The sequence below is a fragment of the Bubalus kerabau genome, chromosome 9, assembly GCF_029407905.1.
Source record: "Bubalus kerabau isolate K-KA32 ecotype Philippines breed swamp buffalo chromosome 9, PCC_UOA_SB_1v2, whole genome shotgun sequence".
NCBI lineage: Eukaryota > Metazoa > Chordata > Mammalia > Artiodactyla > Bovidae > Bubalus > Bubalus kerabau.
Genome location: NC_073632.1, coordinates 62,018,754 through 62,032,672, shown reverse-complemented (window position 1 = coordinate 62,032,672; position 13,919 = coordinate 62,018,754). Strand labels below are relative to the sequence as shown.

General features: G+C 38.7%; 1 long non-coding RNA gene across 2 annotated transcripts in view; it reads right to left on the bottom strand.

Moving 5' to 3' along the window:
• Positions 1–13,919, bottom strand: part of LOC129619935 (uncharacterized) — a 106,374-nt gene that overhangs the window by 44,961 nt on the left and 47,494 nt on the right. For both annotated transcript variants that reach the window (XR_008698295.1, XR_008698294.1), the window contains exon 2: positions 5,084–5,177. This is a non-coding gene — a long non-coding RNA (uncharacterized LOC129619935). The remainder of the gene's footprint in view (positions 1–5,083; positions 5,178–13,919) is intronic.

Sequence of the window (13,919 nt, the reverse complement as noted above, 5' to 3'; positions counted from 1 at the left end):
GTTAAAATTTCACCAGTATACAATCCTGCCCAGCCCATTCCTTTAACCACACAGGCAAAGGAGACATTGCACAGAATTATTTTCAACAAAGTCATTAGTGTAGAGGTAGCCAATCCCTATAGGTATGTCCATCTTCAGAAAAGTATGTGGAGCAACAGCTTACCTAGAGGGATACTCAGTGGCAATTCTTTTCCCCCTGACACTTCCAGTGCCATTTTTGGAGTTCTCTTTTCTCTCCTTTATTCTTTCAGGCATTTTCCCAATTCTATCCCTAAAATCATTTACCTTTGAATCACAGGCAATTGAAAAATTGCAGTCATTGGGCACATAGATGATGTCTATGCTTTGAAAATTTAAGTTACTCTATACTGCCATTTATTTCAACACTTTTCTTATATTTCTAGTCATTTCATTATCTGTAAATACGATCCTTCTATTACCTATTCTCTAGGTTTCTCTGATTCTCTTTCTACGAACTTTTCTTCCACCCTTTATCAATCTTTCACTTCTATATTCAGGCACTGGATCCTGTCATTATAAACAAATACAAATTCTTCCTAATCTCAGTTTCATGCATACCACTCTCTGCTGCTGCTGCTGCTGCTAAGTCGCTTCAGTCGTGTCCGACTCTGTGCGACCCCATAGACAGCAGCCCACCAGGCTCCCCCGTCCCTGGGATTCTCCAGGCAAGAACACTGGAGTGGGTTGCCATTTCCTTCTCCAATGCATGAAAGTGAAAACTAAAAGTGAAGTCGCTCAGTCATGTAAGACCTTCAGCGACCCCATGGACTGCAGCCTTCCAGGCTCCTCTGTCCATGAGATTTTTCAGGCAAGAGCACTGGAGTGGGGTGCCATTGCCTTCTCCATACCACTCTCTAGTTACTTTAATTCACTCCCTTAGTACTGCAACTCCATTAATTCTTTCATACCCACTAGAACCTATAGTCTATGAATCTGACTACCATTCTACCATGCCTCACCATACTCACATCATTTTCAACCTTAGTTTTGATTCTATATCCCATCAATAAAATTACTCCTTTCCATATATTTTTAAATCTCATCACCTTTATATTTTGTATTCATTTTAGCAAAATCCTAACCCTAGTTAAAAACCCTAGTTAAATCTAACTCTCTGTCTCCTCTGATCCTATACATGAGTAACTAAATATGGCTAGAAATTTATATACCATCATGCTGTTTACACTTTATGCATATTACTATCAATGTAAAGTACACAGTCTATAGAGTTCCATGGCAATCATGCTGTATTTGCCAGATATGTTCACTTTATTCCCTCATAGTTGGTGAGTCTGCTACAAACTGAGAAAAAAATTCTAGGAATAGAACATCAGTAAGTCTCCGTATCACTTAATAATATATATTCCATCTCTTTTTTTACTAGAGACAAAATATCTACACCTCTAGCTAAAATCAAGTGCATTAATTCTTTTCCCCTAGTGAATATTTTTAAAATATGGCTTTTATCATTCCTTTACTTCTTTGCACCTCCATGCTCTGGTACCATAATCCACAAGCCATAACAATTTCTTGCTTAGATTATTTTAGCCGTCTCTAAATTTGTCCCTCTGCTCCATATTTATTCCTTATAATCTCCTTGACCAATTACTTTTTTTTCTTTAAGCCGTCCAATGACTTAAAAGAATAACCAAATCATTATGATAGCCTATGAGGCTCTACTGATTTTATTTTTCCTTTTCTCTCCAATCACATCTCCCCATTATTTCCTCCATGCACAGTGACCTCCTTTACTATTCCTCAAACATTCTGGGCAAGCTTTGACCTAAAGATTTTGCACAAAACCCTGATTTTACCTTGAGTACTCTTCTTATAAACAATGCTGTATTTCACCAACTTTGGGTCTTGACCCAGTTTTCAATTTCATAAGACTTTCATCTCCTTATTTGTTGCTTCATTTTTCTCCATGGCATTTGTTAATACCTGATTTATTACTTTATTATGCTTATTTATTTTGTTTATTGTCTATCTGTACTAGAATACAAGCATCACTGGAAAGATGTTTTCTCTATTCCTTTTTATGACCTCTTAGCTATATGCCTGAAACACAGTAGGCATTAAGTAAATATATTTGAATCAGTGAATGAATAACCTTCACTGATAACTGGGGGTTGATGAAAATCCCATAGTTCTATAAGAAGAAAATTGTGATATGCTTCTTATGTGGATATAGTTTTATAATTCCTAAGGACATTGGAACATACCAAAATTCCTCTTGAAAACTTTTTCTCTTAGATTTTAATCTATAATAGCATCCCATATCAGCTTTATAATCAAAATGTAATAATCTCAATATTCCTATCATGAGCTATTTTAGAAGACATTATCTCTAACATTTCTGTTCAAGGATTATAATTCCTTAGAAATTGTCATTTTATTGAAAATGAAAACTTGGTTCCTAAACTTACTCCATTAATATTTCTGTCTTTAAATCTGATTGTAAATTACTTGGAACAAAATAGAGTAGTAATTTTAGGATTAAGTTGGAATGACATTTTCAATAATGTGTAACATTTTGACTTATAAGAAACATATAAATTCCATTATATTTCCTTCTGAAAAAGATCATTTTTCTAACAAATGTCTACATATTAAATACAGGCTAAAACAGGTTTTGCATATTTGATTTCTGGACAATTAAAAAGCTATTCTACCTCTTCATGTATATAGCAGCTTTAATTTTATTGGACAGTTCAATATTCTTAGAAGCCAGATGACTTCTAACTTTCATTTCTTCTTTCTTATATATTATAAATAATTCTCATTTCTATCAGTTTATTCTCATCCATTATCCAGAATAACACCTGTGACTGGGATTAACTTTATCATGGCTCATAAATAAAAGTAGAGTTGCCTACAGTTGGCATACACACATGCTAATCTAATTTAGAATATAGTCACAAAGGTCAACCATCTTTCACTGCCAAAAGAGCCAGTATGGAAGCCAGTAAGTGAGTATATCTTTTTGAAGTATCAAAAAAGAACAAACAAACACAATTATAATAAATAATTAATATTTTGTACTAACATGTCATGGTCTAAGCAAAAGAATGACATAATCAGACTTGAATTTTAGGAAAATCATACCAGGATGATTTTAATAAATGAAAACTTCTAAACCCAACCTCTTTCACTCTTACCATAATAAGAGGAAAACAAAGAGAAGTAAATTCCATTACTTTAATTAGAGGTAGATATGATGGATTGGAGCCCGATAGCCATCTTAATATATTTCTGGAATGGTTTCATATTTCAGAGGCTACAATTCTGCATTTTTCTACAAATTCTTGCAACTACAGTTCTGTATATGATTTTGGCTCTGCCAATCAGATACATTGTCATGACATTAGCATGATTAATGTGATGTAGAGGCTACTTATGCTTTTTTTTTTTCCCCATTTCTACTTGCAAAGACCATCACAGGGTGTCTGGTTTTCTTTTGCAGCATTAACAAAAATATTAATGTGTGGTCACTTGATCCATGAGTATTAATTATAAGAGTTGTGTAGGGTATTCAATTTCCTGGTGACTTTTTGCAGGTGTTTTGGAAGCTGCAGTTGTAACAGTGCCTCCCTGATCATGAGGATTTTCTGAGAATGGCTTTTTGACTAAATTTTCCAGTCTTGCTGTGGCCTCCTTATTTGGTTATATGGCACAGCATGACTCTAGAGCTGGGATATGCAGTGACAGCTTTCTAATTTTCTTAGTCAAAGAATATTACTTCCCATTGTGACTCTGTTCTTCACTGAAGTCCTTTTGAAAGCTTAACCTAAAATATATTTCTTAAGCGTAATCAATGACTTTTAAAGCCATTAAATACACGGCAACATATCTTCCTGTGCTTAAAATATCTAAATATCCTATTCATCCAAAATAAACTCCCACTAAACAAGACAAACCAGATACTTTGTTCTAAAAAATGGACAAATGATGCACATAGATAATTTTAGAAAGAAGATATATGAATGGCCAACAAGAATAGGAAAAGGTGCTCAACATCACTAATAATAAGAGAAATGCAAATCAAAATCACAATGAAATAGCATTGTGAATCTATTAGGATGGCCACTATCAAAAGAATAGGAAATGAGTACTCACAAGGATGTAGAGGAATTGGAATCTTGTGGATTGTTGGTGGAAATATAATGGTGTAACCCTTATGCAAAATTATACAGAGGTTCCTCAAATAATTAAAAATAGAACTGCCATATGATCTGGCAATTTTACTTCTGGGTGTATATCTAACAGATCAAAGCAGTATCTCAAAGAGATATGTGAACTCTCCTATTCATTGCAGCATCATTCGTAAGAGCCAAAAGGTAAAAGCTACCCAAATATCCATCAACATATGAATAAATAAAATGTAACATATACATATAATGGAAAATTACATAGTCTTAAAATGAAATCTTGTCAATGTTAAAACATGGATACACCTCAAGGTCAATATTCTGAGCAAGGTAAGTCAGTCACAAAAAAACAAACACTATATGATTCTACTCATAGAAAGTATATCTGATTGATCAAAATTATAAAAACAAGATAGAAAAGTAATTGTGAAGGGGCAGTGGGAGGGGAAGGGAGAATTGGTCTCTAGTGGGTACAGAATTTCACTTTTTCAAGAAGAAAAAGCTCTAGAGATCTGTTGCCCAACGATGTAAATATACTTAACATACTGAAGTATACACTTAAAAATGGTTCCCAGTTAAATGTGATGCTTTCTACAATGTAAGAGTCTACCTTCTCTGAAACTGAACCCTGACTATTTTACATTGTCGGATGTTAAACCAAATATCATGCAATAGCAAACAAATACCATAACTGCTAGAATATTACAAAGGAAATGGATTTTATAGTCATCAATAATTAAATCACAGCTCTAAAGAAAGTTTCATTTTTAAAAGAAATAAATGCAGTAAATTGCAACATCCTCTTATCAAAGTTTACAAGGGACCACAATATGAGATTAAGTAGGCTCAATGATTTAGAAATGCCATTTGGCATCTTCAGCAAATAGTATTCGAGTAAATTTGGAAAAACTCACCACTTGGATACATCAGGGTTTGTGTAGATTTCCAAAGAATCATGAGTCATTTCCAATGTGGAGAACATTTTCAAAGATAGGAGAATAACTGTACCTAAATTTAGAGAAATGAGAGAAGATATGAAAGCTTTCTATAAAAGAGATGACTGCTTTAAGCTACTTGTACTGTGAAACCAATAGTAATTACATATTTCAGCATACACACAGCAAATCCAGCAAAAATCAATCTCTGACACAACTTATTGCTGTGTGGCTGGCTCAAGGAGGATAAAAGAATTTCCTTAAAATAAAATGATTCTCTGCCTAAGTGAGAAAGATGTATTCTGCCAATTTTTCATTCAGATGTCACATGAAAGGTATTGAGCACAGAAAAATTATTTTCTTTGAAAAGAAAGTATGCTCAATAAATTCATTCAAAAAGCACATTCTTACAGGTATTAATCTATTAAGACTTCTTCTAGTCTCAGCTCTTTCTCTTTTATTTTAATCTTTCTGGATATATATGATGCTAAATCACATCAACAATATCTCTTCCAGGTTTAGTATTAAAAATAATTAAAAAAAAATTCTGATAGAAGTGCCCAATCAAAGGGAGGTGCAAAAAGGAAAGGGAAAATCCACTTATTTTTAGGTGGAGAACATCCATTCAAACACAAATAGAAAAAAAAAAATATGGATGCTATGTAAATATTCTGTAACGTATAAGAAGAAAACCATAAGAGATAAATAAGGAACACACTTTAGAAGATTTACTGTGTGTGTTAGCCATCTGTATGTCTTCTTTGGAGAAATGTCTATTTAGTTCTTTGGTTCAACATCACTCATTATCAGAGAAATGCAAATCAAAACCACGATGAGGTACCATTTCATGCCAGTCAGAATGGCTGCCATCCAAAAGTCTACAAGCAATAAATGCTGGAGAGGGTGTGGAGAAAAGGGAACCCTCTTACACTGTTGGTGGGAATGCAAACTAGTATAGCCACTATGGAGAACAGTGTGGAGATTCCTTTAAAAACTGGAAATAGAACTGCCTTATGATCCAGCAATCCCACTGCTGGGCATACACACTGAAGAAACCAGAATTGAAAGAGACACGTGTACCCCAATGTTCATCGCATCACTGTTTATAATAGCCAGGACATGGAAGCAACCTAGATGTCCATCAGCAGATGAATGGATAAGACAGCTGTGGTACATATACACAATGGAGTATTACTCAGCAATTAAAAAGAATACATTTGAATCAGTTCTAATGAGGTGGATGAAACTGGAGCCTATTATACAGAGTGAAGCCAGAAAGAAAAACACCAATACAGTATACTAATGCATATATATGGAATTTAGAAAGATGGTAACAATAACCCTGTATACGAGACAGCAAAAGAGACACTGATGTATAGAACAGTCTTTTGGACTCTGTGGGAGAGGGAGAGGATGGGATGATTTGGGAGAATGGCATTGAAACATGTATAATATCATGTATGAAACGAGTTGCCAGTCCAGGTTTGATGCACAATACTGGATGTTTGGGGCTGGTACACTGGGACAACCCAGAGGGATGGTATGGGGAGGGAGGAGGGAGGAGGGGTCAGGATGGGGAACACATGTATACCTGTGGTGGATTCATTTTGATATATGGCAAAACCAACACAATATTGTAAAGTTAAAAAATAAAATAAAAGAAGATTTACTATATAAAATAGAAACAGTTGTTAGGTACCAGGTTGTTTAAAATATGAAGGAAAATTAAACAGAACAAAAAAGAGAAAAGATGAGATAAAATTATATCTGAGATGAAAAATGAGCTGACGTTATTTGTTAAAGTCAGAAGCCATATAATTGAAGCTATTAGAAACAAACAAAACAATGAAATTAAAATTTCAAAAATAAATCATTTTGATGAAATATTTGAGAGGCTATTTCTGAATATTAAAAAAAGGAAAATGAATTGTTCAAGAAACTGAGAGACTTAAGGAAGACAACAGGAAGATTAAAACACACATACCTCAGAAAAGAAGAGAATAAGTAGAGAGGAGATCAAGATTGCCAACTAGGAGGACATGGAGCTCACATCCCTTCAAGAAAATATCAAAATACATCTATATATGGAACAATTCTTACTTGAATCTAGCAGAAGGACTCCTGTACAGTGAAGACTGTAAGAAAGATACAGAAGTATTAGTTAGAAAATGAAGAAAAGATACTTAGTCAGGAATTGTGCATCTTGGAGGAGACACAAAGGTAAAGGGAGGTCATAGGGCTTCATGAAAACCCACCCTAAGGGAGTGAGCCAAGGATCCTATGTGGAGGAGAGAAGCACCCAGGGCCTCCGGAACAGATAGAAAATCTAAGAAACACTGAACTCTGTTCACAGAAGAACACACAGACACGAGCTGCCCCCAAGGCAAGGCAGAGAAGGTCAAGTGTAGCAGCAACAAGGCTTCCCAGGACCCTTTTGCTGCATGGTCCAGCCCAAGATGAGTGAATGCTCCAAGCCCACTCACCCCACAACACAGTAAATCACTGGGCCTGGGTCAAACAGGGCAGGGAAAAGAGTCGACCTAGGGACACAGAAGGGACCCAGTCCCGGGGCAGCCCAGGGAGAACAGTGACAGCAATTCTTGGCACTTACTCAAGTGGTGTCCCAGAAACAGCCCAGATTTCTGATGGCACAAGCTCTATCACAGCCCACCCTGGATACTTGCAGAGAAATCACATGGGTCTCACACTCCCCCACAGGGCAGTTTCACACAGAGTGAGAGCCACAGAGGCTGGGGTCATCAATGAGCTATGAGAGACAAAGGTGCCTTGGCCCTGAGGCAGACTGGAAAAGGTCTGCTCTACTGAATGCCAGGTGTTATTCAGAATGCCAGCACCTCACCATGTACCCCAGCCCAGGCCAAGCAAATGATCCGGCTCCACTCAGTCCACATCATAGTCAGCCTGAGGTGTCCAGGACCAGAGACAAGACTCAACCATGGGCTATGTCTGAGTGAAGCTGAAGATGCCTACACAGGCAGCACACTGGACCTCTGCATGTGCACAGGCCCCATTTGCTCAAGCACACCTTCCCTCTAAGGCAAAGAACCTGCTGTGAGGAGAGGGAAAACCCACACATAAAGGGAACAGAGCCATCTCCAGCCTGTTTTCAGGGCTTCTGCCTCAGCAAATTGGGATCAGACGCTATGCATGACAGGGCAGTGATGGCCACTGAATAGAGAGGAAGTTCCCCCTCAGTCATGGCGCTAGCTCCTCCATCTCCAGTCCAATGCCCAACCAATGTGACAATTGTCAGCACAACCTGAGGAAAGACATGACTGGCAACCACCTCAAATCCAGCCATCCCATCAAAGGAAGTGGGCATATGTGGTTTGCATTGAGACACTCCCACATTAAAGCACACCTTGAAGAGCACAACAGGTAACTCTTTTACCTAAATTCATAGAGGAAGAGAATACTTAACGTTTTAACAAGGAACTAGAAAATATAAAAAGTCCCAATAAAAATAAATAATTCAAAACCTGAAATTTAAAAGACAAAAATACACATACACTAGAACAAATGGACAGCACACTAAGTGACACAGAAGAATACAATATGTGATCTGGAAGATAGAATAATGGAAATCACCCAATCAGCAGAAGCAGAAAAAAGAACAATTAAAAAAATGAAGCAACTTAAGAGATGGCTAGGATAACTTAAAGTATTCTAACATTTACTTAATAAATGTTCCAGAGGGGAAAAGAGAAAGAAGGGGATCAAAAATGTATTTGAAGAAATTATAGTTGAAAATGTCCCACACCTGAAGAAGGAAATATATCTCGGTACAGGAATCACAGAACTTCAAAATAAGATTGAAGCAGGAGCTAGATGGACCTCAGAGTGTACAGCTGATTCTCTGCTGGGGACAGATACTCCAAAATAGCAGGAGAGATGAGCTGAGCCCTGCCCAGATAAAACACAGAACCCACATATTTTTCATTCTTAAAATCAAGAAAACCTTTCAACTTTATCAGTTCAGTCCAGTCTCTCAGTCGTGTCCGACTCTTTGCGACCCCGTGAATCGCAGCACGCCAGGCCTCCCTGTCCATCACCAACTCCCGGAGTTCACTCAGACTCACATCCACCAAGTCAGTGATGCCATCCAGCCATCTCATCCTCTGTCGTCCCCTTCTCCTCATGCCCCCAATCCCTCCCAGCATCAGAGTCTTTTCCAAGGAGTCAACTCTTCACATAAGGTGGCCAAAGTACTGGAGTTCCAGCTTTAGCATCATTCCTTCCAAAGAAATCCCACGGCTGATCTCCTTCAGAATGGACTGGTTGGATCTCCTTGCAGTCCAAGGGACTCTCAAGAGTCTCCTCCAACACCAAAGTTCAAAAGCATCAATTCTTCGGCGCTCAGCCTTCTTTACAGTCCAACTCTCACATCCATACATAACCACAGGAAAAACCATAGCCTTGACTAGACGAAACTTTGTTGGCAAAGTAATGTCTCTGCTTTTGAATATGCTATCTAGGTTGGTCATAACTTTCCTTCCAAGGAGTAAGCATCTTTTAATTTCATGGCTGCAGTCACCATCTGCAGTGATTTTGGAGCCCAAAAAAATAAAGTCTGACACTGTTTCCACTGTTTCCCCATCTATTTCCCACGAAGTGATGGGACCAGATGCCATGATCTTCATTTTCTGAATGTTGAGCTTTAAGCCAACTTTTTCACTCTCCACTTTCACTTTCATCAAGAGGCTTTTCAGTTCCTCTTCACTTTCTGCCATGAGGGTGGTGTCATCTGCATATCTGAGGTTATTGATATTTCTCCCGGCAATGTTGATTCCAGCTTGTGCTTCTTCCAGTCCAGCATTTCTCATGATGTACTCTGCATATAAGTTAAATAAACAGGGTGACAATATACAGCCTTGACGAACTCCTTTTCCTATTTGGAACCAGTCTGTTGTTCCATGTCCAGTTCGAACTGTTGCTTTCTGACCTGCATACAAATTTCTCAAGAGGCAGATCAGGTGGTCTGGTATTGCCATCTCTTTCAGAATTTTCCACAGTTTATTGTGATCCACAAAGTCAAAGGCTTTGGCATAGTCAATAAAGCAGAAATAGATGTTTTTCTGGAACTCTCTTGCTTTTTCCATGATCCAGCGGATGTTGGCAATTTGGTCTCTGGTTCCTCTGCCTTTTCTAAAACCAGCTTGAACATCAGGAAGTTCACGGTTCACATATTGCTGAAGCCTGGCTTGGAGAATTTTGAGCATTACCTTACTAGCGTGTGAGATGAGTGCAATTGTGTGGTAGTTTGAGCATTCTTTGGCATTGCCTTTCTTTGGGATTGGAATGAAAACTGACCTTTTGCAGTCCTGTGGCCACTGCTGAGTTTTCCAAATTTGCTGGCATATTGAGTGCAGCACTTTCACAGCATCGTCTTTCAGGATTTGAAAGAGCTCCACTGAAATTCCATCACCTCCACTAGCTTTGTTGGTAGTGATGCTTTCTAAGGCCCACTTGACTTCACATTCCAGGATGTCTGGCTCTATGTCAGTGATCACACCATCGTGATTATCTGGGTCGTGAAGATCTTTTTTGTACAGTTCTGTGTATTCTTGCCATCTCATCTTAATATCTTCTGCTTCTGTTAGGTCCATACCATTTCTGTCCTTTATTGAGCCCATCTTTGCGTGAAATATTCCCTTGGTATCTCTAATTTTCTTGAAGAGATCTCTAGTCTTTCCTATTCTATAGTTTTCCTCTATTTCTTTGCATTGATCACTGAGGAAGGCTTTCTTATCTCCTCTTTTTTTTATTTTATTTTATTTTTTTAATTTTATTTTTAAACTTTACATAACAGATGCTTATATCTTGCCTTTGCTCCTTTGCTTTTAGCTTCTCTTCTTTTCATAGCTATTTGTAAGGCCTCCCCAGACAGCCATTTTTCTTTTTTGCATTTCTTTTCCACGGGGATGGTCTTGATCCCTGTCTCCTGTACAATGTCATGAACCTCATTCCATAGTTCATCAGGCACCCTATCTATCATATCTAGGTCCTTAAATCTATTTCTCACTTCCACTGTATAATCATAAGGGATTTGATTTAGGTCATACCTGAATGGTCTAGTGGTTTTCCCTACTTTCTTCAATTTAAGTCTGAATTTGGCAATAAGGAGTTCACGATCTGAGCCACAGTCAGCTCCCGGTCTTGTTTTTGCTGACTGTATAGATCTTGTCCATCTTTGGCCGCAAAGAATATAATCAGTCTGATTTTGGTGTTGACCATCTGGTGATGTCCATGTGTAGAGTCTTCTCTTGTGTTGTTGGAAGAGGGTATTTGTTATGATCAGTGCATTTTCTTGGCAAAACTCTATTAGTCTTTGCCCTGCTTCATTCCGTATTCCAAGGCCAAATTTGCCTCTTACCCGAGGTGTTTCTTGACTTCCTACTTTTGCATTCCAGTCCCCTATAATGAAAAGGACATCTTTTTTGGGTGTTAGTTCTAAAAGGTTTTGTAGGTCTTCATAGAACTGTTCAGCTTCTTCAGCGTTACTGGTTGGGGCACAGACTTGGATTACTGTGATATTGAATGGTTTGCCTTGGAAACAAACAGAGATCATTCTGTCATTTTTGAGATTTCATCCAACTACTGCATTTCGGACTCTTTTGTTGGTCATGATGGCCAACAAAATGGCTACTCCATTTCTTCAGAGGGATTCCTGCCCACAGTAGTGGATATAATGGTCATCTGAGTTAAATTCACCCATTCCAGTCCACTTGAGTTCGCTAATTCCTAGAATGTTGACATTCACTCTTGCCACTTCCAATTTGCCTTGATTCATGGACCTGACATTCCAGGTTCCTATGCAATATTGCTCTTTACAGCATCGGACCTTGCTTCTATCACCAGTCACATCCACAGCTGGGTATTGGTTTTGCTTTAGCTCCATCCCTTCATTCTTTCTGGAGTTATTTCTCCACTGATCCTCAGTAGCATATTGGGCACCTACTGATCTCCAGTAGCATATTGGGCACCTGGGGAGTTCCTCTTTCAGTATCCTATCATTTTGCCTTTTCCTACTGTTCATCGGGTTCCCAAGGCAGGAATACTGAAGTGGTTTGCCATTTCCTTCTCCAGTGGACCACATTCTGTCAGATCTCTCCACTGTGACCCGCCCGTCTTGGGTTGCCTCACGGGCATGGCTTAGTTTCATTGAGTTAGACAAGGCTGTGGTCCTAGTGTGATTAGATTGACTAGTTTTCTATGAGTATGGTTTCAGTGTGTCTGCCCTCTGATGCCCTCTTGCAGCACCTACCGTCTTACTTGGGTTTCTCTTACCTTGGGCATGGGGTATCTCTTCACGTCTACTCCAGCAAAGCGCAGCCACTGCTCCTTACCTTGGATGAGGGGTATCTCCTCACCACTGCCCTTCCTGACCTTCAACGTGGGATAACTCCTCTAGGCCCTCCTGTACCCATGCAGCCACGGCTCCTTGGATGTGGGGGTTGCTCTTCCCAGCCACCACCCCTGACCTCGGATGCTGGGTAACTCCTCTCATCGCTGCCCCTGACCTCAGACTTGGGGTAGCTCCTCTCGGCTGCCCCCCACCCCGACCTCAGACGCGGGGTATCTCCTCTCAGCCGTTCCTGCGCTGTCGCAGCCTGGCACTCTCAGCCGCTGCCCCTGACCTCGGACGAGGGTTAACTCCTCTTGGCTGCCACCCTTCGGTCATGGGGTTCCTCCTCGCTTCTGCCCCTGACCTCAGATGTGGGGTAGCTCCTCTCTGCCACATGTGCATAAAGGCTCCTTGGAGGTCAAAAGAGAGGGAGTGTCACCTCATAGTAAATGATATCAACATACCATAGGCCTTTTTGCTAGAATCCATCTTGGCTAAGAATGCATGCTCAAACATGAGAGGACACTGAGATTTACCAAATACAGATTCAGAACCAGGCAAAGCAAGATGACTGGCCAAAGGAAACCTGGAATAAATGCCCCATAAAAGTGATTCAGGCTACCACACGGGTGCAGCTCTATCTCAGAGCCCACCCTTGTGTCTATTCATAAGCACTGTACTCTTTTTTTTTCTTTTTTTTCCTGCTAATGAACACTTTACTCGTTTGACTGCCTTCCATCTTGGTGGGAAATTTTTCTGCAAAGCCAAAGGGTTAGGGCCTTGTCACTGATCAGTAGTCTAGTGGCTAGGATTCAGCTCTCACTACCAAGACCCTACCTCAGTCTCTGAATGGGAACCTAAATACTGCTTCAGCTGCTGCAGGTCAAGGCAACCTGAGATTTAGATGAACTCCTCCCTCCACTAAAAAAAAAAAAAATCCACATCAAGATGTATCAAAATTGAAAGAAAAAAAAAAGATAATTCTAAAAGTAGTGAGAAATACAAAGAGTAATATACAAAGGAATTACCATAAGATTATCACCTGATATTTCTGTAAAACCCCTGAAGAAGAAGGGAATACCATGATATACTCAGAAGGCTGAAAGTGGAAAACCTGCACCTAGAATTCTCTTTCCAGCAAGATTATTTTTTAGTATAGAGGAGAGATAAAGAACCTCACAGACAAGAAAAAACTAAAGAATTAATCAATATTAAACATACCCTCAGAGAAATATTGCAGGATCCTCTCTAAATGGAAAAGAAAAAAAGAAATGTACAAAATATATAAAATATATTTTAATATTGTATATAAATACTTTATATACATTTATACATGTATTTTATATAAATATATAAAAAATGAAAAATACCACTAGGAAAGACAAATCTGTATAAAGATTAAAGATCACTTAAATAAGCCAGTAGGTAGATTAAAAGACAAAGTAATGT